Source organism: Rattus norvegicus (assembly GCF_036323735.1).
Source record: "Rattus norvegicus strain BN/NHsdMcwi chromosome Y unlocalized genomic scaffold, GRCr8 chrY_unlocalized_21, whole genome shotgun sequence".
NCBI classification, from domain to species: Eukaryota; Metazoa; Chordata; class Mammalia; order Rodentia; family Muridae; genus Rattus; species Rattus norvegicus.
The window spans coordinates 602,317-624,281 of NW_026947380.1; the positions used below are offsets into that span (position 1 = coordinate 602,317).

Here is a 21,965-nt window from a genome sequence, read left to right on the forward strand (position 1 = left end):
AATGTAAATATAGAAACATCCAGTTAAAAAAGCAATAAAATTTGCTAAAAAATTAAAAAAAATGGAAGAAATTGAAGAAAAGAGAACTGCCAGATAATCACATCCATTAACTTGGAAATCTAGGGGATCACTATCAGGGAAGGGTAGTAGAGTAATACTAGTGAAAGACTGAGATGGTGAAGTCTCAACTAGAAGCACTTCTCTCTCCCAGATATCAGTGTCAGACACAAACTGCACTATAGGAATCCAAAGCATGGAGCACTTTATACCGAGCTTAGGACACAATGCTTATATTTCCATTATTCCTTAGGACATTTTCTTCTGGGCAAAAAGAACAAAAGCCATGAGTTCTCAAGAAAACTATTGTACCCTTCCCAACACTCAGATTTGGGATAAACAAGTTAATGTTATAAACTCTCTGACATCCAGGAACCATAACAAGCAGGGAAGTCCAGCTGCTGAGAGGCTCCCAGCTCCTGATTCCCATATGAGGAAGGCTCTGATCAATGTTATCTTTTCATCAAACCAACTAAACCCTACACAAGATTCACTGAGCTTTACCATGGACAAGATATTTCTTCATTTTTTTTATACCAAGGCAGAAGGCCAGCTTCTTCTCCCCATCTCTGATATCTTCATCCTCTTTCTTCTCCCTCCCAAATGGCTGTTTGCTCTGAATCAAAGGCCATTTAGTAAACCCTAGAGGTAATGAATGAATATCTGAGAGGCAGTTGCTTTCACGACAACACCTGTAACATCACAGAAGAAGCTAGAGCCCTCCAGGATACAAGAGATTTTTTCCAGGAGGTCCTAATGATGATGTCACTGAGACCTGCCATGGCCTACCTGCAAAACATCTTGAGCAGGTATGTTGACAGAAGGCAGCCGAAAAAAAAATACTAAATGTATGACATCGCAGTTGTGATGATCATTCATTAATTAGACCCGTTACCATAGAGATGTCTTATTCAGGGGAATGTATGGATGATAAAGCAGTAAATGGCCCTTAATTAAGAACCAGATGCCTGGTAAAGTTTCACGTTATTCACCCCCATGTTGTATGGGCCCTGAGCGAGAAGAGGGGGACTAGTGGGCAGGTTGTTGATTTTGCAGAGAATGGTAGAAATAGAAACCAATTGGGGTAGGTAATAGTATTATTGAAGAGAAAGGTTTATGACTTTTATGGTGTATGTCTGATAACACAAATATGTCCATAAATCATTATTTTAATGTATTTGAGAATATTCATGTTAATATGCAATGAAGTTAAAGTTGGGTTTTATGTCTTAATTCATTAATTTAAATTACATTTTTATATGATAGGGGAATATATATTAATGTATGATATACATTAATTTTGTAATGTTCTAGATTATTTAATGTACAATATAAACCTGACGTCTGTCTTAGACATATCCTGCCATGCCGTTCAATGTAGGTAGTTATAATATACATTGTTACTGGCAATTCATAGAGTTCTGTGGACCCAAGACAGGTAGCCTGGTCAAGCTGAATTACCAGAAAACTGCCAATTGTTTCTGAAAGAATGATCTTTCCTTCTCCTGTTCACTACCAACCTGTGATTCAAGGTATCCATTTGATTCTTTTGCATGCTCACATCTTATTTATACTGTGAAGTCTCAGGTAGCAGGTCAGTATGATCATGGGTTTTAGGGACACTTGTTGGGAATCCAGGTCAGTGATCTTGTTACCTTCAGTCACAAGGCAGACATCTCTTTGATGTCCATAGTAGTAAGCCTAGCAGATCATAGGGGAATCCAAATATTCTCTTGGAGAGCCAAGACCTTCTCTAAATTCTTAATGTCCTTTACTCAGCAAAAGGACAATTTTGTCTCTGTATTATAAAAAAGACATGTGGAGTATCCAAAGCATAATGTCTGTGGATGTACAAGATGACAGGTTTCCCCTTTCCTTATTTGACATCCTGAGTCAGAGTGATAAATCAGTTCTCTTCTCTGGGCCTAGGTACCTGGCCCTAAGGCTGCCGTGAAATAATTTCAATAACAGTAACTATTGAAGCTACTCGATACCTTGCTCAATGTTTAATGAAAATACTACCAACTGTGCTGACTATTGCATTAGAGTCTTTCTTGGGATGGGGTTTTGCAGTAATCCATTAGGTCTGTCTAGATAAATTGGACCATTGTTGTTACCTTGGACAGTCAGTGATGAGCATCTGTGGGTCTACACCACACAACAGGGTAACAGGATTTATGTCAAGTGGGTCTTCTTAACTACACTCCAGGATGGTGCAGGAATAGTATCTGTAAGTGTGCAACAGGGACATATAGAAGCCAGGGTCTCATGAATACACTTGGGAGAAAATAGGGAGGCAAATTTTAAAACAGGGGCAGAAGGAACACCCATTCAGTGCCTGCCCCACATGTGGCCCATATATATACAGCCACCAAACTAGATAAGATGGATGAAGCAGCAAAGAAGTGCAGGCTGACAGGAACTGGATATAGATCTCTCCTGAGAGACACAGCCAGAATACAGGAAATGCATAGGTGACTGCCAGCAGCAAACTACTGAACTGAAAACGGGGCCCCAGTTGAAGGAATCAGAGAAAGCACTGAAAGAGCTGGAATGGGCTCAAGACCCCATATGAACAACAATGCCAAACAACTAGAGCTCCCAGGGACTAAGCCAATACCTAAAGACTATACTTGGACTGACCCTGGCTTCAAACTCATAGGGACAATGAATAGCCTAGTAAGAGCACCAGTGGAAGGGAAAGCCCTTGATCCTGCCAAGACTGAACCCCCAGTGAATGTTATTGTTGGGGGGAGGGTGGTAATTGGGGGTAGGTTGGCAAGGGGAACACAAATATAGAAAGGGAGGGGGAGGGGTTGGGGGATGTTAGCCCGGAAACCAGGAAGGGGAATAGCAATCGAAATGTAAATAAGAAATAATCAAGTTAATATAGATGAGAAAAATAATAGAAGCCAGATTGTGGTGTTCCTTGTAGAAAGGCTTCAACTCTCTTGTCTGATAGGAGTATAAAATGCTGACACAGAATTAACTACCTTGCTTCTTTCACAGAAGAGGGGCAGCTAATATAGCCTTTAGACAAGTAATCATTCCTGAGGCTACAAGGTCCAGTTGTTTAGAGAGATGCACACAAGGTGTTTTCATGGCCCTAAAATGTTCATGTAAATCCTTCATGCAGTGTCTTTTCATGTGTTTTGTGAAAAAAAAAGATGAAAACATTCTGAGGAACCTTGAAATTCTAGGAGTTAAACCACAATGAACTATCAAGTATCAAACTCCATACCATCTGTCTCCACGCAGATTAGGTTCTAGTATCCCCATGTGTTCTGGGGTATCTAGGATTTGCTGTTTCTCCAAAACCCTGGTATCCAGGCAGAGCAATACCCACACACACAAATAATCTCTCAAACCTGTCTAGTACCTCCGGAGTTGAGAACAGTGGGATTACAGCAACCATTCTATGATACAGGTTCCTTTTGCCTCCCCCAGATTTTTGCCAATATTGTTGTCCTCCTAATATAGAAATGTGAACATTCCTAGCTCACCCTTGCTAGCTAAGTGATTATAACTCTTGGACCAGTGCCTCAGTGTCCCTTGTTCAATTATTTTGAGCTTCAGGAGAGAGGAGGAGGTTATCTCTCTGTTGTAAGGGTGTCAACCTGTGAAACTTCTGAGGCCATCAACAGACAGGACTGAAGAATTTTGAAATCCATGAAAGAATAGGGTCTAAGGTATTTGCCCACTTTTAACTCATTCTGAAATGGTCATTCAAATGTTAATTTTATCTCCTTTGCAAAAAGCACCTGAAGAATACATCTTCCAAGAACAAGAAAATCTACATACTTTACTGGAGATTCAGACTTCTGAGTGTATATGAGATCGGAACTATGGGGTTGGTAGTCTCTACCCTCTATTGCCAGTCCCTCATATCTTGGATAGTTCATATGATAAATAGCCCAGTTTCTTCTCAAGTAATGACAACAACTCCAGTGAGACTGTGAGGATATCAGGATGCCCATCTCTTTCAGTTGGTAATATAGACTGTATCTCTCCCTTTGCTTCCAGAGTGTGCATTATTTAATCTACATATGCACAAATGATCTGGTTAGTTGAATAATTATGGGATTATGTTTTAGGGACAGGTCTGGGAAGATAGATTATCCCAATATACCTAGGATTCTTCACTACTAACCTGAAACTACAAGTGTGAGTTTTAGTCCAACTATCTTTTTAATACGGTTCAGGACTTTCACAAAGAAGATATTCTTTTGGTAAACAGAAAAAAGGTTAACTTTGTTAGTATATGTAAGTCGAACTGTGTCTAATTTTTCAAAAAGATGATGGTTGCTTTCTGTTTATGCAAGAGGCCTCTTGCCAGAAGGAAACAGGAAGAAGGGGGGCAATGAGACATGATTAATAACAGGTGAGTTATTATCCCCTTGCCTATGTCAATGGCATGTTTGCTGCTTCAGAGACATTAAGGGAGTTTTCCTTTTGCTACCGTGAATGGTACCTTTTGATCAGGTAATTGTCACAGTACATTATTGAAGACTGAATATGTAGATCCAGTGACCATTATGAAATCAATTGCTTTGTCACAATTTTAGGTTTTACTATAGATTCTTGGAGTACAGTAGCCTGGGTGCCATCACTGTCCTAACTGTAGGACTTTCTGTACCTTTTACTTCCAATTACAGCACTTATTTTCCAATGTTCACTTTATTTTCAAGAGGTATATTGGTCTTTCTCCATGGGTTGCGTGCTCGCTTCTAGCCCTTTTCATGTTTGTTTTAACAGACTTTATTATTATTCAGATTTACTCTTCTGCTTACCGCTTATGGCCTTCTTTTTTTTTTTTTTTTGAGTACATTTAGTTTATTGTAAAAAGTGATGGAGGGGGAGAAAATAAATGATACGAAATATTCATAATATTAACATATAAACGTTCCATTATTATTTCACTTTTGGTACAACCACATTGTTTATGTTGTCTACAATGACAACAAAGAAGCAAATTCACAAATCTAATAGCATTAGATATCAGCATTCAGCTTTCATATTCTACATGATCTTTGAAGAATCTGCTCCCATGCTCCTCAAAATCATTTTGTTCACTCCAGTCCCCTGAATGATGAGATCATTCATGGCAATTGTAACAACAGAAGAGTGAGACAAGAAGGAAAAAAAATGCATGACCCCTGTGTTATCCCTTACATCATTGTCCTGGACTCAACAACCTATCACATCCTTCAGCATTTACCATCCATATCAAGTCACACAACTACATTTGAAAGCTGAGGCTATACTTCCCATGTATAAGCAATGATGGCATATGACACAGCCCATCCTTCCATGTGAAAAACATGCAGGTTTACTCCTTTTCTGCATAAAATCACACTCAACAGTTCTTTCCTTAGCTTTTATTTGCCTATGAATTCTTGCTAGGAAAAGACATTAAACTACCACATTCAGCATGCTCCTTTGAGAATTTTGTCTTCCTCTGCAGAATGTTTAAGAAACCTTTTCTATCTTAAAAGTTTGGTCAATAAAATTGCCATTATTCCTTTCATTAAAAATCCCAGTCACCTATTCTTATTATTGTTTATTGCTATTTTTACTATTTTTATTAATACTTATTAGTATATACTTTAGAAGTAAGTCCTACCAAGCTCTTGAAGACTTTTATCCTAACAATTCTTAAAGCTATATGTTATACAACAAGCCATTCCAGGACTTAGCACCTTAAACTACTGAACACTTTCTGACAGCCTCGGGTACAAAGCAGGACAACAACTGTAATGTCTCTACCCCCGTTAGCTTCATCTGTTCTGAGGTCTGTTGCTAAAAGCAATCGGAAGGTCAGACAGGATGCAAGCAGAAGAAAAATAAACTTATTTATTTGACAAAGGAGATTCAGTGACAGTTATCAAAATAAAAACAAAGAAAAACCTGCTTATTCTGCTTCCCAACATAGAGTGAATGGAAAAAAAATGCCTTTTTAAAAATATCATATATGTTTTTAACTTCTTTTTTTTAGCATGCCATTTCTTTTCTTTTCTTTTTTTTTATTAACTTGAGTATTTCTTATTTACATTTCCAGTGTTATTCCCTCTCCTGGTTTCCGGGCCAACATTCACCTAACTCCTCCCCTCCCCTTCTATATGGGTGTTCCACTCTCCATCCTCACCCCATTGCCGCCCTCCCCACAACAATCATATTCACTGGGGGTTCAGTCTTAGCAGGACCCAGGACTTCCCCTTACACTGGTGATCTTACTAGGATATTCAATGCTACCTATGAAATGAGATTCCAGGGTCAGTCCATGTATAGTCTTTAGGTAGTGGCTTAGTCCCTGGAAGCTCAGCTTGGTTGGCATTTTTGTTCATATGAGATGTTGAGCCCCTTCAAGCTTTCCAGTTCTTTTTCTGATTCCTTCAACGGGGGTCCTGTTATCAGTTCAGTGGTTTGCTACTGGCCTTAGACTCTGTATTTGCTGTATTCTGGCTGTGTATCTCAGGAGAGATCTGCATCCGCCTCCTGTCGGCCTGCACTTCTTTGCTTCATCCATTTTGTATAATTGGGTAGCTGTATATGTAAGGGCCACATGTAGGGCAGGCTCTGAATAGGTGTTCCTTCAGTCTCTGTTTTAATCTTTTCCTCTCTATTCCCTGCCAAGGGTATTCTTATTCACCTTTTAAAGAAGGAGTGTAGCATTCGCATTTTGATCATCCATCTTGCGTTTCATGTGTTCTATGCATCTAGGGTAATTCAAGCAGTTGTGCTAATAGCCACTTATCATGTGCATGCCATGTGTGTTTTTATATGATTGGGTTACCTCACTCAGGACGATGTTTTCAAGCTCCAACCATTTGTCTATGAATTTCATAAAGGCATTGTTTTTGACATCTGAGTAATACTCCATTGAGTAAATGTACCACATTTTCTATATCCATTCCTCTGTTGAAGGGCATCTGGGTTCTCTCCAGCTTCTGGCTATTATAAATAAGGGGGTGATGAACATAGTGGAGCATGTGTCTTTTTTATATGTTGGGGCATCTTTTGGGTATATGCCGAAGAGTGGTACAGCTGGATCCTCAGGTAGTTCAATGTGAAATTTTCCTAGGAATCTCCAGACTGATTTCCAGAATGGTTGTACCAGTTTGCACTCCCACCAATAGTGGAGGAGTGTTCCTCTTTCTCCACATCCTCGCCAGCATTTATTTTTACCTGAGTTTTTGATTTTAGCCATTCTCACTGGTTTGAGGTGAAATCTCAGGGTTGTTTGGATTTGCATTTCCCTTATGACTTAAGATGTTGAACATTTCTTTAGGTGTTTCTCAGCCATTCGGCATTCCTCAGCTGTGAATTCTTTGTTTAGTTCTGAACCCCATTTTTTAATAGGGTTATTTGTCTAACTTCTTGGGTTTTTTGCATCTTTTGAATATAAGCCTTCTATCTGTTGTTGGATTGGTAAATATCCTTTCCCAATCTGTTGTTTGTCGTTTTGGCCTAACCACAGTGTCCTTTCCCTTCCAGAAGCTTTGCAGTTTTATGAGACCCCATTTGTCAATTCTTGATCTTAGAGTATAAACCATTGGTGTTTTGTTCAGGAAATTTTTTCCAGTGCCCATGTGTTTGAGATGCTGGCCTAGTTTTTCTTCTATTAGTTTGACTGTATCTGGTTTGATTTGGAGGTCCTTAATCCACTTGGACTTAAGCTTTGTACAGGGTGATAAGCATGGAACGATTTGCACTCTTCTACATGCTGACCTCCAGTTGAACCAGCACCATTTCCTGAAAATGCTCTTTTTTCCATTGAATGGTTTTGGCTCATTTGTCAAAAGTAAAGTGCCCATAGGTGTGTGGGTTCATTTCTGGGAGCTGCCTTATGTATAATACCCAAGAGCTAGAAGAATCCGTAATGGCATTCATCAGAGGAATGAATACAGAAAATGTAGTATATCTAAACAATTGTGTACTACTCAACTCTTAAAACCAATTATCTCAAGAAAGCCAAAGACAAATGGGATGATCTAGAAAATATCATAATGATTGAGGTTACCCAATCACAAAATGGTATGAAATCACACATTTTATGAAATCACCAAAAGTGGATATTGGCACAAAAGCTAAAATTACCAAAGATGCAGTTCACAGACAACTGGAAGCTCAATAAAATGATACACAAAATGTGCATGCTTTAATCCTTTTCAAAAGGTGGACACAATAATATCTATGAATTTCGAGCAGAGACTGAGGAAATCCCATTCAGAGCAGGCTGTACATGTGGCAAAAATATATACACATCAGTCACCAAAACTAGATAAGATTGATGGAGCTAAGAAGTGCATTGTGCCAGGGACTGTATAGAGATCTTTCCTGTGAGACACAGCTAGAGCATATCAAATAAAGAAGTGAATTCTAGAGGCAAATCAGTGAATTGAAAACGGACAGTAGGGGAGTTATAGAAAAAGAGGAGTGGGGCCGGTTAGGGATCATATGTGCAGGTAATAGGGAAAGGAAATAACATTTCAAATGTAAATATAGAAATACCCTATTAAAACAGGAATAAAATTTGCTAAAAAAATAAAAAGAAATAAAGAAATTTAAGAAAAGAAAACTGCGAAGTATTCACATCTATTGACTCAGAAATGTAAAAGTCATTTTCATGGAATGATAGTCAGAGTAATACTAATGGAAAGACTGAGATGATGAAGACTCAACTAGAAACACTTCTCTCTCCCAGATATCAGTATCAGACAAAAACTGTACTATAGGCATCCAGAGCATGGTGGAATTTACTCTGAGGCGAGGACTCAATACTTGTCTTTCCATTCTTCCTTAGGACCATTTTCTTCTTGACAAAAAGAATAAGGCTATGAGCTCTCAGCAAAACAACTGTGCCCTGCCCATCACTTGGCTTTGGAATAAAAAAAAATAATGATATAAACTCTTTGACTTCCAGGAATGATATGAACAGGTAAGTCCAGATGCTTCTGAAAGGCTCCCAGCTCCTGATTCCCATATGTGGAAGATTCACATCAAGCCTAACTCTTCAGAGATTCCATTCAATCCCTACTAAGGACTCTGAGCTATCCCAAGGATGATGTACATCTTCCTTTTTTTATACAAAGATAGAAGGCCAGCTTCCTTCTCCACATCACTGAAATCTTTATCCTCTTTGTTCTCCCTCCCCTATGGCTGTTTACCGTGAATTAGAGGTCAATTATTAAACCCTAGAGGTACTGCAAGAATATCAGAGAGGCAGTTGCAGCCACAACAACACTTGTGATGTCACAGAAGCAGCTAGGGAGTCCAGGTTACAAGAGATACTTGCAGTAGGGCCAAATCATGATGTCACTGTGAACTGCCATGTCCTACCTGCTAAACAGATTTCCCTACATTGACCAGATTTTGAGTGCCCTTTCCAGGTACGTCTCCTGTGACACAGTGGAAACCTTTACATAGTCCATCATTCTAAAACTGTAGAAATCTCTTTTCTTCATTAGTGGTTACATGCTTTGAATGGGGAAAGTTAGCCATGGGTTTGGCATGTGTATAAACGATTTAAGAAAATGGAGTGCAGGAGATTCTTCTAGATAATAATTTTTCCCAGGTTCATTCCTGTGAAATACATAAAAATTTTGTAGGTTTTCTCTGTTTCCCAAAGGCCAGTATTCTCCCTACAGACCTTTAATTGAATGAATATTGTGTTTCAATTTCTTATTGTACATTCCTTGATAGGGAACTTTATAAATATTCCTGAATGTTTACTCAAAAATTCTGTTTTAAAATTCCATTTTTTGCAATGATTTTGGCCCAATGATAAAGTGAATATAACAGTGTAAATATTGTGTACCTACTTCAAATGATAAACTCCCAAATCCTTATTTTATCCAATAATCACAGACATCAGTAAAGCAAAGGACAATATCAACTCTAGAATGTGGTTCTGTAGTCCCAAAAGATAATCAGTTCTCTAATATCTCCCTTCCTTATTTCCAAGGTTCTGACATGAGGGTTGAGGGTTTTTTAACCTGATTCTTTGTTCAGGCCAAACATAAGGTTCAGGAGGATGGACAGTGAGAGGAATGTCTTGAGGTCCAGGGAAAACTTAACTTCAATAGTTTCATAAGTAGAGAATGGCATCTATTTGGCATTGTCATTTGTGGATTCTACATTCTTGACCCAGTTGTGCATAATCCATGTTAAAATTCCACCAAACCTCATAGGTGTAGGAGACACCAAAATTACATAAGATTGATGAAGCTAAGAGGTGCATGCTGCCAAGAACTGGAGAAAGATCTTTCCAGAGAGTCATAGTTAGAGCATGTTAAATACAGAAGTGAATGTTAGTGGTAAACTGGTGAACAGAAAGCATGTCTCTTCTTGGTAGATATTTAGAAAGGATTACAAGAGCTGAAGGGACTTTCAACCCCATAAAAACAACTATTCCAACAAACCAGAGCTTTCTGACACTAAACCAATATTCAAAATCTGCCCATGGAAAGTCCTATGGCTCCAACAGCATATGTGGCAGAGGATGGATTCCTTGGGCACCAATGGATGTAGAAGCCCTTGGTCCTTCTCAGGTTTGGTTCCCAGTTCAAGGAAAGGTCAAGGTGCAGTAAGGAGGGTTGTAAAAGAAGGGGAGTCGGTCCAGTTACAACCTTATGGAGAGGAAATTTGGAAAGAAAATAGCATTTGAAATGTAAATATAGAAATAGCCAATAAAATAAGCAAAAATTTACTAAAAAAATGGAAGAAATGAAAAAAGAAACTGCTAGCCATTCTCACCTATTAATTCAGAAATATAATGAGTAACTGTCAGGGAATGGTAATCAGAATAATAATGGTGAAAAGACTGATATGATTAAGAGTCGACTAGAAGCACTTCTCTCTCCCAGATATCAGTGTCAGACACAAACTGAACTATAGGAATCCAAAGCGTGGAGGAGTTTACCCTGAGATGAGGACATAGTACTTGTCTTTCACTTCTTCCTTAGGACATTTTTCTTCTGGGCAAAAAGAATAAAAGCCATGAGCTGTCAGGAAAACAACTGTGACCTTCCCAAACTTGGGTTTTGGGATAAAGAAATTAATGATATAAACTCTCTGATTTCCAGGAACTGTAAGAGCAGGAAGTCCAGATGCTTCTGAGAGGACCCCAGCTTCTAATTCCCATTTGTAGACGGCTCAGATCAAGACAATCTCTTCATGAAACAACTCAACACCTACTAAGGACTCAGAGAGCTTTCCCAAGGACCTTTTTTGTACCAAGACAGAAGGTCAGCTTTCATCTCCCCATCTCTGATATCTTCATCCTATTTGTCCTCCCTCCGAAATGGCTCTTTACACTGAATTATAGGCCAATTAGTAAACCATAGATATATGGAATGAATATCTGAGAGGCAATTGCTGTCAGGACAACACTTGTGACAACATAGAAGAAGATAGGGCTCTCAAGGATACAAGAGATATATTACGGGGGTACTAAGGATGATGTCACTGAGAACTGCCATGGACTACCTGCTAAACAGATTTCCTTACATTGACCAGATTTGACGGTGCCCTTTCTAGGAGAGTCTCCTATGACACAGTGGAAACCTTTTGTACTCCATCTCTCTAACGCTAGAGACTTCTCTTTGCTGCATAAGTGTTTACATGGTCTAAATGGACAAAATTAATCGGGACTTGGCATGGGTAGAAAAGATCTAGGAAGATGGAGTGGAGGAGATTCTTCTTGATAATAATTTTGCTCCCTGGTCCATTCCTGTGACATACAGTTCAATTTCCTAGTTTTTCTCTGTTTCCCAAAGGCCATTATTTTCCATACAGACCTTTAATTGAGTGAATATTGTATTTCATTTTCTAATTCTTCATTCCTAGATAGGGCACTTTGTATTCATTCCTGAAAGTGTACTCAAAAATTCTCTTTTACAATTGCATTTTTGTAATGATTTTGGCAAAAAAGAGGGCCGAAGTATAGAGTGCAGAGAACAGTGTAAATATTTTGTACCTACTTCAAATGATAAACTCCAAATTCTTATTTTATCCAAAAATTATCATATATCAGTAAATCAAAGACAACATGTACTATACAATTCGTTTCTCTATTCCCATTTGATATCATTTCTGCAATATCTTCCTTCTTGTGTTCCCATGGCCACACTTGAGGTTTTTGGATATTTTACAATGATTCTTTTTTCAGGCCAAACATAAGACTTAGGTGGATGGGCAGGGAAAGAAATGTTTTGAGTTCAACTGAAACCTCAATTTCAATAAGTTCATAAGGACAGGAGGGACTTTTGCATCTGTAGATTCTACATTCTTGTTCTAGATGCGCAGAATCAATGGTAAATTCCATCTAACCTCACATAGGAGCCAATATATATATGATAGATAGATAGATAGATAGATAGATAGATAGATAGATAGATAGATAGATAGACAGATAGATAGATCTGCCACCAAAATAAGATAAGATTGTTGAAGTTAAGAAGTGCATTCTGCCAGGAAGAGGATATAGACATTTCCTGAGAAACACAGCTAGAATATGTCAATTACATAAGTGAATGCTTGTGGCAAACCAGTTACTTGTAAATGGAACTCTTGTTGATAACTTTTGAGAAAGGATTACAAGAGGTAAAGGGGTTTTCAAACCCATAAGAAAAGCAATGTCAATGAACCAGAGCTTTCTAGTACTAGACCAATATTCAACGAATGTACATGGACATACCTATGGCTCCCACTGCATATTTAGTACCAGATGGCCTTCTTGGGAACCAACAGAAGTAGAAGCTCTTGGTCCTCCCTATATTTGATTCACAGTTCATGGGAATGCAAAGGGGTAGTAAGGGGATTATAGTAGAATGGGAGGTGGACTGGTTAGGGATCTTAGAGACAGGAAATTGGAAAAGGAATAACATTTGTAATGTAAATATAGAAATATCAAATTTAAAAAAGCTATATATTTTGCTAAAAAAGAAAAAAATGAAAGAAATAAAAGAAAAGAAAACTGCCAATTAATTACACCCTTTGACTCAGAAATCTAAAGGGTCACTGTCAGGGAATGGTAGTCAGAGTAATACTAGTTCAAAGACGAAGATGGTGAAATCTCAAATAGAAGCAATTTTCTCTCCCAGATATCAGTGTCAGACACAATCTGCACTCTAGGAATCCAAAGCACAGAGTAATTTACTCTGAGCTGAGGACACAATACTTGTCTTTCCCTTCTTCCTTAGGACCAAAACCATCAGCTTTAAAGAAAACTGTGCCCTTTCCAACACTTGGCTTTGGAAAAAAGACATGAATGATATAAATTCTCCGACTTCCAGGAACCATAACTAGCAGGGAAGTCCAGATGCATCTGAGAGGCTCCCATCTCCTGATTACCATATTTGGAAGGCTCCAATCAATACTATCTTTTCAGCAAACCTTCTCAACCACTACCCAGAAATGACTGAGATTTCCCATGGACCACATATTTCTTTTTTTTTATAACAAAGCAGAAGGCCAGCTTCCTTCTTCCCATCTTTGATCACTTCATCCTCTTTTTTCTCCTTCCCAAAGGCTGTTTATGCTGAATTAGAGGCCAAATAGTAAACCCTAGAGGTACTGAAGGACTACTGGAGAGGCAACTTCTGTCAGGACAACACTTGTTACATCACAGAAGAAACTAGGGATCTCCAGGATACAACAGATTTTTTTAGATAGGCCTAATGGTGATGTCACTGAGAATTGCCATGGCCTACCTGCTAAAGTGTTTTCCTTTCAATGACCAGATTCGAGGGTGCCCTTGCAAGGTTTGTCTCCTGTGAAACAATGGAAACCTTTTCATTCTACATGTCTTTAAAGCTAGAAACTTCTCTTTATTTCCTTAGTGGTTACATGCTCTGAAAGGAAAAGATAATCAGGAGCTTTGCATGGGTAGAAAAGATCTCGGAACATGGAGTGGAAGAGATTCCTCTGGATAATAATTTTATTACCAGGTCCATTACTGTGACATACAGTTCAATATCCTAGGTTATCTCTGTTTCCCAAGGGCCAGCATTTTCCCTACAATCCTTTAATTGAATTCATATTTCATTACAGTTTCTCATTGTACATTCCTTGATAGGTGACTTTATATATTCCTGAATGTGAAGTGAAAAATTCTGTTTTCCAATTTCATGTTTTTTTGCAATGATTTTGGCAACCCAAGGGTCCCACCTAAGGTTGAATATAAAAATGTAAATATTATGTACCTACTTCCAATGATGAACTTCCAAATCCTTAGTTTATCCAAAAATTTCGAGACATCAGAAAAGCTAAGGAAAACATGAAATATAGAATATGTTTCAGTAGTCTCATTAGACATCAGTTCTTTAATATCTAACTTCCTGTTCCTCTAGGGCCAGACGTGAAGGTTTTCGAGGTTTTACCATGGTTGTTACTTCAGGACAAACATAAAATTCAGGAGGATGTGCAGGGAGATGAATGGCTTGATGTCCAGGGAAACTTCAACTTCAATAGGTTCATAAGAACAAGAGGGAGGTGTTTGGAATTGCCATTTGTGGATTCTACATTCTTGACCTAGGTGTACATAATCCATGTGAAAATTCCACCTAACCTCATAGCTGTAGGAGCCACCAAATGTATAGTTGGAACGAGATGTACATCTTTCCTGAGAGACACAGCTTGAGCAAGTCAAATACAGAAGAGAATGCTACTGGCACCAGTGAACCAAAAATGGATCTCTTGTTGGTAGTTTTTGAGAAAGAATTACAAGAGCTTAAGGGGATTTCAAATCCATAAGAACAACAATGCCAGTGAACCAGAGCTTTCTGGTACTAAACCAATATTCAAAGACTGTACTTGGACAGACCTATGTGTCCAACTGCATATTTAGCAGTGGATGGCCTTGTTGGGAACCAATGGAAGGAGAAGTTCCTGGTCCAACCTAGGTTTAACTCTCAGTTCAAGGTAATATCAAGGTTCACTAAGGTAGGTTATAGAAGAATGTTAGGAGGACTAGTTACGGGTCTTATGGACATGAAACTGGGAAAGAAAATCAAATTTGAAATTCAAATATAGAAATATCCAAATAAAAAAAGCAATAAAATTTGCTAAAAATTAAAAAAAAATGAAATAAATTAAAGAAAAGACATCTGTCAGCTAATTACACATATTGACTCAGAAATCTAAAGGGTAACTATCAGCAAATGGTAATCAGAGTAATACTAGTGGAAAGACTGAGATGATGAAGTCTCAACTAGAAGCTCTTCTCTCCCAAATATCAGTGTCAGACACAAACTGCACTATAGGTGTCCAAAGCATGGAGGCGTTTACACTGAGCTGAGGAGACAATACTTGTCTATCCTTTGTTTCTTCGGACCTTTTTCTTCAGGGCAAAAAGAGTGAAAGCCATGAGCTCTCACTAGAACAACTGTGCCCTTCCCAACAACTGACTTTTGGAATGAAGAAAATGATTATATAAACTCTCTGAATTCCAGAAACCATATCAAGCAGGGAAGTCCAGATGATAATGAGAGAATCCCAGCTCTGGATTCCCATGTGTGTAAGGCTCAGATCAAGGCTATCTCTTCAGATACAACACTCAACGCCTACCCAAGACTCACTGAGCTTTCCCACGGACCATTTATTTCTTCCTTTTTTTATACAAAGAGAGAAGGCCAGCTTCCTTCTCTTTTATCTCCCTAACAAATGGCTGTTTAGCCAGAATAAGAGGTCAATGAGTTAACCCTAGAGGTCCTCAAAGAATATCCAAGAGGCAGTTGCTGTCACCATGACACTTGTGACATCACAGAAAAGCTAGAGCTCTTCAGGATACAAGAGATATTTCAGGGAGGACCTAATGATGATGTCACTGAGAACTGCCATGATCTAACTGTTGAACAGCTTTCTTTACATTGACCAGATTTGAGGGTTCCCTTTCCAAGAGTGTCTCTTGTGACACACTGGAAACCTTTAAATACTATATATCTCTAATGCTGGAGACTTCTCTTTGCTTCATTCGTACGTACATGTTCGGAATAGAGAATGTTGGTCAGGGGCTTGGCATGGGTATAAAGATCTAGGAACATGGGGTGGAGGATATTATTCTGGATAATAATTCCACTCCCAGTTCCATTCCTGTGACATACAGTTCAAGTTCCTAGGTTTTCTCTGTTTCCCAAAGTCCAATATTTTCCTTCCAGACATTTAGGTGAATGAATATTGTATTACATTTTTTTATTGTACATTCTTTGAAAGGAGACTTTATATATATTACTGAATGTGTACTCAAATATTCTGTTTTCCAATTTTAATTTTTGCAATAATATTGGCAACAAAGTTGGCCCAGCTAAAGCATGAATATAACAGTATAAATATTGTATACCTACTTCAAATGATAATCTCTCAAATCCTTAATTTAAGCAAAAATTACCAGCCATCAGTAAAGCAAAGGACAATATGGACTTTAGAATGCGGTTCAGATTTTCTTTTAGGCTTGAAAAATTTTGCGAAGAAGGTTTTGTGGGTGTATTTGTGTCTTTATCCCTCCATTGCTGGTCTTTCCAGTCAATGGGATTTGGCCTCTTAATGTTTCATATCACCAATGTAAGTCACAGCTTAGGTCACCCCATTGATTCGTGGGTACCTCCATTATACCAGGTCTCTTTCTCTTCCTGGAGGTTTCTCCCACCTCCTCATCTCTTAAAGTTCAAGATTTCCTTTCTTTCTCATGACTATCGGGTCCTATCTCCTGTCCCTTCACACACAGGATCCATTCTCCTCTTCCTTCCATCTCTCATCTAGTTCCTTTCCTCAATCGGCCTCCTAGACTATTTTATTCCCCATTCTAAGTGAGAGTCAATCTTATGCACTTTGGCCATTCTTCTTGTTTATCTTCTTTGTACCTTTAAGCTTTGTGGAGGATGTCCTGTAGTTTATGGATAATATTACTTATAATTGAGCAATTTCAACAACCCTCTTGATCATATTTTACAGTAGTATGTTAAAATTGAAAATTATAATTTAGTATGAGTGAATGTCATGGGACCAAATTTAAGTAAAAAGAAACTTAAAACAAGATCAAATCACAGATTTTAAAAATTGACCTAATAATAAAAATTCTCTACTGTCATAAGGAATTATTATATCACAGGCAATTTTTAAGTGGTACCATAAATTTGGCAGACAAATGATGTTTTTAACAAGTAATTATGGATAATATGACTAAGATCAAATAAGATAAATATATTGTTTTCATTCTGATATCACTTCCTGGCATTTTTCCTCAAACATGATGTTTATAGCATTGAACATTATGGTATTAGTTTTAAATTTTAATATTTATTATAACCTAACCTATAAAGTAACAGGTTGCCATATGTTATGTTTGTAGACAATCACCCTCATCCTCGCTTCCTCAGTTCTTTGTTTTCGCCTGCCCTATGTCCCTCACCACTTATACTAGTCTCTCTTCATTATTCTTACTTCTAGATTCATATCCCACATGCTCAATATCTTCCATACCACACTGTTTAAAACCCTACTCTCTAATCTCTGTGATGTATACCAGTTAAATGAACTCAAACCACCCACAGCTTCACATAAATACAAGTATATTAAAAGGAGATTCTTTGATCTCTTTGAAAAAGAACACATGGTATTTGCCTTTCTAAGTCTTTGTTACCTTACTCGGTTTAGTTTTCCTAGGGAGAATGAAGTACCATTGTGTATATTGTCACATTCTTATATATCTATGTATCAATGAATATTCATTATGATTCTCAATAAAAGAGCAATAGATTTATTTTTGAAAAACGATGAGAAAGCTCAGATAGAAAAGTCAAGAAACTAAGAAACTAAGAAAATTTCAAAGATAAATATGACGAACATATTTGTGTTTATATTAACTGGAGCAGTGTGTGTTAAAGTTAATAAAGGATGTGGTATTTATAATATTTTTATACTAATAAAATGTAGAATATTCAATAATTTAGATAATACTTATAAAATTGTTCATCACTAAGTTATATTTCCACTAAAACTGTAATCTTTTTATAAACTATTTTACATATATATATATGTATGTATATATATATATATATATATATATATATATTACCTTCAAAATAAATAATATTAAGAAGTTAGTCATAAAATTCAATAACAACACCAAAGACGAATTATATGAATAACCAACAGACTAGGAGATATTGCAAACCTCTCCAGTTAAATTAAGAGACTTAGAAAAGTGATAGCATTTTAATAGAAAGGCACATGGCAAACAAGATACAATAAAATCCTGAAACTATACTAAGATGGTTACTATTCATTCCTATGTGCTAAGGTTTCATCAACAAGCATGGTACATGAAGATAATGTATATGTCAGAAAAATTAATTCATGTTTAACATAGTAACTTTCTTCATAAAACCCAAGCAGACACTTCTCTTTTTTGTTGCTTAAAAAGTATGTACAAAGCACGGCTTTTGATTATAACACTAATATTTCAAAACTATCATTAAATATGCAAAGATCTTAACACAAAACCCATAGTTTTCATAGCAACCATACAAACTTAAGAAGGAAAAGAAAACATTTTTAAGTACATAGATGTGCGTAATGAAGTCCCCACCTTACCAGTAACAGATGGGTCAAATTTATTGTTCTATGTATTACATAGAATACTCTATCCCAGTTCACTGTTCCTTAGCATATGTTTTTCCTCATCTTTCTCTGTTACTTATCTTCTGAAAGCAGGTGGTATTTCTCATAAAATTAGTTCAAATCATCCAATCTTCACTCCAACAAAAAGAAGGTGTTGACATTAGAGGAAAACCAATTAAAGGTTCTCATTTTTTATTGTGCAAAATTTTATGTATGATTTTGTATGCTTAATATGCTTCTACACCTTAGTGATGACAATTCAAGATTGGCATGAAATCCATCATTCTTAATTCACAATGTAAATGCCCTTTAGCTAATCACAGAAAAGCCTTCAAAGTGTATTTACATAGGATTATTTAGTAAAAATTCAACTTATAGTTTAAGGGGAATAGTGATGTAAAACATCTTTTCTTACATTTTCGTTGCCTTCACATTATTTTATAGCTAAGAGATTTCATTAGAATCAAGAAAGAATTGTTAACATCTTACTAAAATAAAATGAGAATTTTCTCTGTATAATACAGAACTTATTCTTGAAAATTTTTGTGACACTGTTTCTTTTATATCCCTGGCAGTACCAGAACTCACTATCTCTTTCACCTATCTCTCTCTCTCTCTCTCTCTCTCTCTCTCTCTCTCTCTCTCTCTCTCTCTCTCTCTCTGTAGACCAAGCTGGCCTTGAACTTAGAGTTATGCCTGCTTCTGCTACCCAGTGCTAATATTAAAGGCCTGTGCCACCACACTCCGTGCTTTTCTACATCTTTAACAAGCTCTTGTCTGATTATATTCCAAATCTTATGAAGTTAGCTCCCTAAAGTACCTAGAAGAAATTCAGTATCAAAAATATATTTTGCACACCTAAATCCCTACTCCCGAGTTGCTGATTGATCTGCACACGTAGCAAGCTCTCTGAAGGAACTGAAAGCCACAAATTTTTGCTTTCATTACAGGAATAAAGAAAAGGCCTGTTCACTGCACAATCTCATGATATCACGGAACAATTCTTCCAACACTACAAAGTGAAATCTTATATTGACTCCTGTACCTGAAGCCACAGTTTCTTTCCTTCTATTTAGTTGTGCTCATTGTCACCACCATTTCATTATAACCAGGTTTAACCCAAAGGTATTCTCTGCCCCAAGAATTCATTTCTACTATATTGACATATTCAGTCATGTTCAGTTAAATTTAAGCACTGACCACACCAAAGTGAGGATTTATATAATATCCAACAGAAACATAGGAAGAAATGCTACAAAAATAAATTTATACTGAATAAATAATCAAAATGTGTTTTATTTGTTGTAACACAACATCTATCCATTTTCATTGTATTGATTGGTTCTGGGTATATTCACAAGCCAAGAAAATTGTATTTAAGCCCGGAAAAAACTTTTGAGATTTAGTTCTCTCTTTTATATAGACTATGAAGACTAAACTTAGATATCAATGCTTAATAGAAAGCAATTTTACATGTTGTGTCATTTCACTGTTTCTCAGATTTTTTTGTATAATTGAAAGTGTATAGCTAAATCTTGTAATTTAATATTTTTCCCACTTCATTTCAATTTCTACTTTAACTCTGAGTAATAAGTCCAAATGGGATCTGATTACATATATTGGCCCCGTACGATTTTTTTAAAAATTATAAGGTAAAGTTTTATATGCTAGAAAGTACACTTTTGAGAGTACATTACACTGGAAATTTAGTTCATCCTTTTTCATTAGTTTTGTCTGAAAGACTATTATTTACAAATTTGTTTTAAATTTTTAGAAGTATTGTGTGTGTTTGTTTGTTTGTCTGTGAGTATGCCTGTTTGAGTATACATACATACATACATGTATATCTTTGACAATTCAAATATAATAAGACCAGAGAAAGTAGCTTGAGTGTTATTGATAATTTATGGACACTGAATTTTTGTATATGCTGTATATGTAACCTTGAAAATATGTACTGTATATTTTTTCAAAAGCATTGTTTAAATATGTATACTACATGAAGCACACTAATTGCAGTTTTAGCCTTTTCCACACTAATTTTATCTCTTTAGATGTCTAGAAAGAAATACACAGAAGCATGAATCATCTCTTAACTCCAAATGTAGGTAGACTCTATGATATATTTTGCTTTTTTACATGATTGCTCAACTTTAGTTCATAAATTATATATTTAATTTGCTCTATTTATGTTACAAAGGTGTGGCACATTGCTTTTGTAATGTGTGGCACATTGTATATATGTATTCATTGATAACTTCCTTCTTTCAACAAACATTAAGAATAAATGATTTATAAACATTATTACAAAATCTAAGATCATTCAGTTTCTTCCATATTCAAATACCAAAATGCATATAGAAAGAATTTCCTGATTTTGACTATTAACAGAAATATTTGATGTACCATTCCTATAAACAAATTTTGATATATCCATTAAAATTTCTTCAATGAGTAGTTTATATAATAATGAAGGTAAGTATAGATATATTGTTAGTATATTTGAATCACAAATGATGTCAGTATTTTACATAGCCAAATATGCATAAACATGTAATTTTACACCTGAATTCCATAAACGTGCATTTATATATTTCCACTCAAAATCAGCTGGGTCCAACTTACACGCATTCTCACAATTATACTCTTACACACACACATATGCATTCATTCTTGTAATTACATATTTAATCAGACATCCTTACTTTCATATGCATAGGGAGCAAGAGACCAAGCACCAGTGCAGAATGATGAGGTCCAATCTTTATAACATAAAGAAAAAAATCACTTCGACCCTTTTAATGCTAAGTGAATTAAACCCAAGTGTGTAAGAGAAAAGCCTTGTTCCTTTTGATAAGAGTAAGCCTGCATTGCTATTAAGAAATGACCTGTTCTGTCCCATGGTAAGGAGAAACCTGCCTGCACCTTCTGTTCTTTCCAGCTTCTTCTCTTTTCCTCTTCTCCTCTGTAATTCTGCAGATTGCCCTCTTATGTTACTTATAATATCTACATTATTCCTCTCTACATTTCTTCTCAGCCCAGATATTTTTGGCTCAGTTCTACTAAGCTCAGTTCTCCTTAACTCAAAGCTGACTTTTCAGCTCTGTCCATCTCCAGGTCAGTCCACCTGTCTCTGTCCTTCCAGTTCAGTCCTTCTCTCTCAGTCCTTCTGTGTGACTTCTCTTTCTCCTCAGAACTTAAACATCTTTAAGAATATATGATCCCATATTACAATGTTCATCACAAGTTCATATGAAAGATCAAGCATAAATTGAAACATAATTTACAAC

The 21,965-nt window shown here is 36.7% G+C and overlaps 1 long non-coding RNA gene across 7 annotated transcripts in view; it reads left to right on the forward strand.

Moving 5' to 3' along the window:
- Positions 1-21,032, forward strand: part of LOC134484644 (uncharacterized) — a 57,297-nt gene extending 36,265 nt beyond the window's left edge. For 4 of the 7 annotated variants that reach the window (XR_010062213.1, XR_010062211.1, XR_010062214.1 and 1 more), the window contains 2 exons: positions 8,861-8,995; positions 11,142-13,309. This is a non-coding gene — a long non-coding RNA (uncharacterized LOC134484644). Of the gene's footprint in view, positions 1-8,860; positions 8,996-11,141; positions 13,821-14,408; positions 17,891-19,625 lie in introns of those variants that run through there. The other 3 variants (XR_010062216.1, XR_010062212.1, XR_010062210.1) reach the window with 3 other exon arrangements.
- The last annotated feature ends 933 nt before the right edge of the window (positions 21,033-21,965 follow it).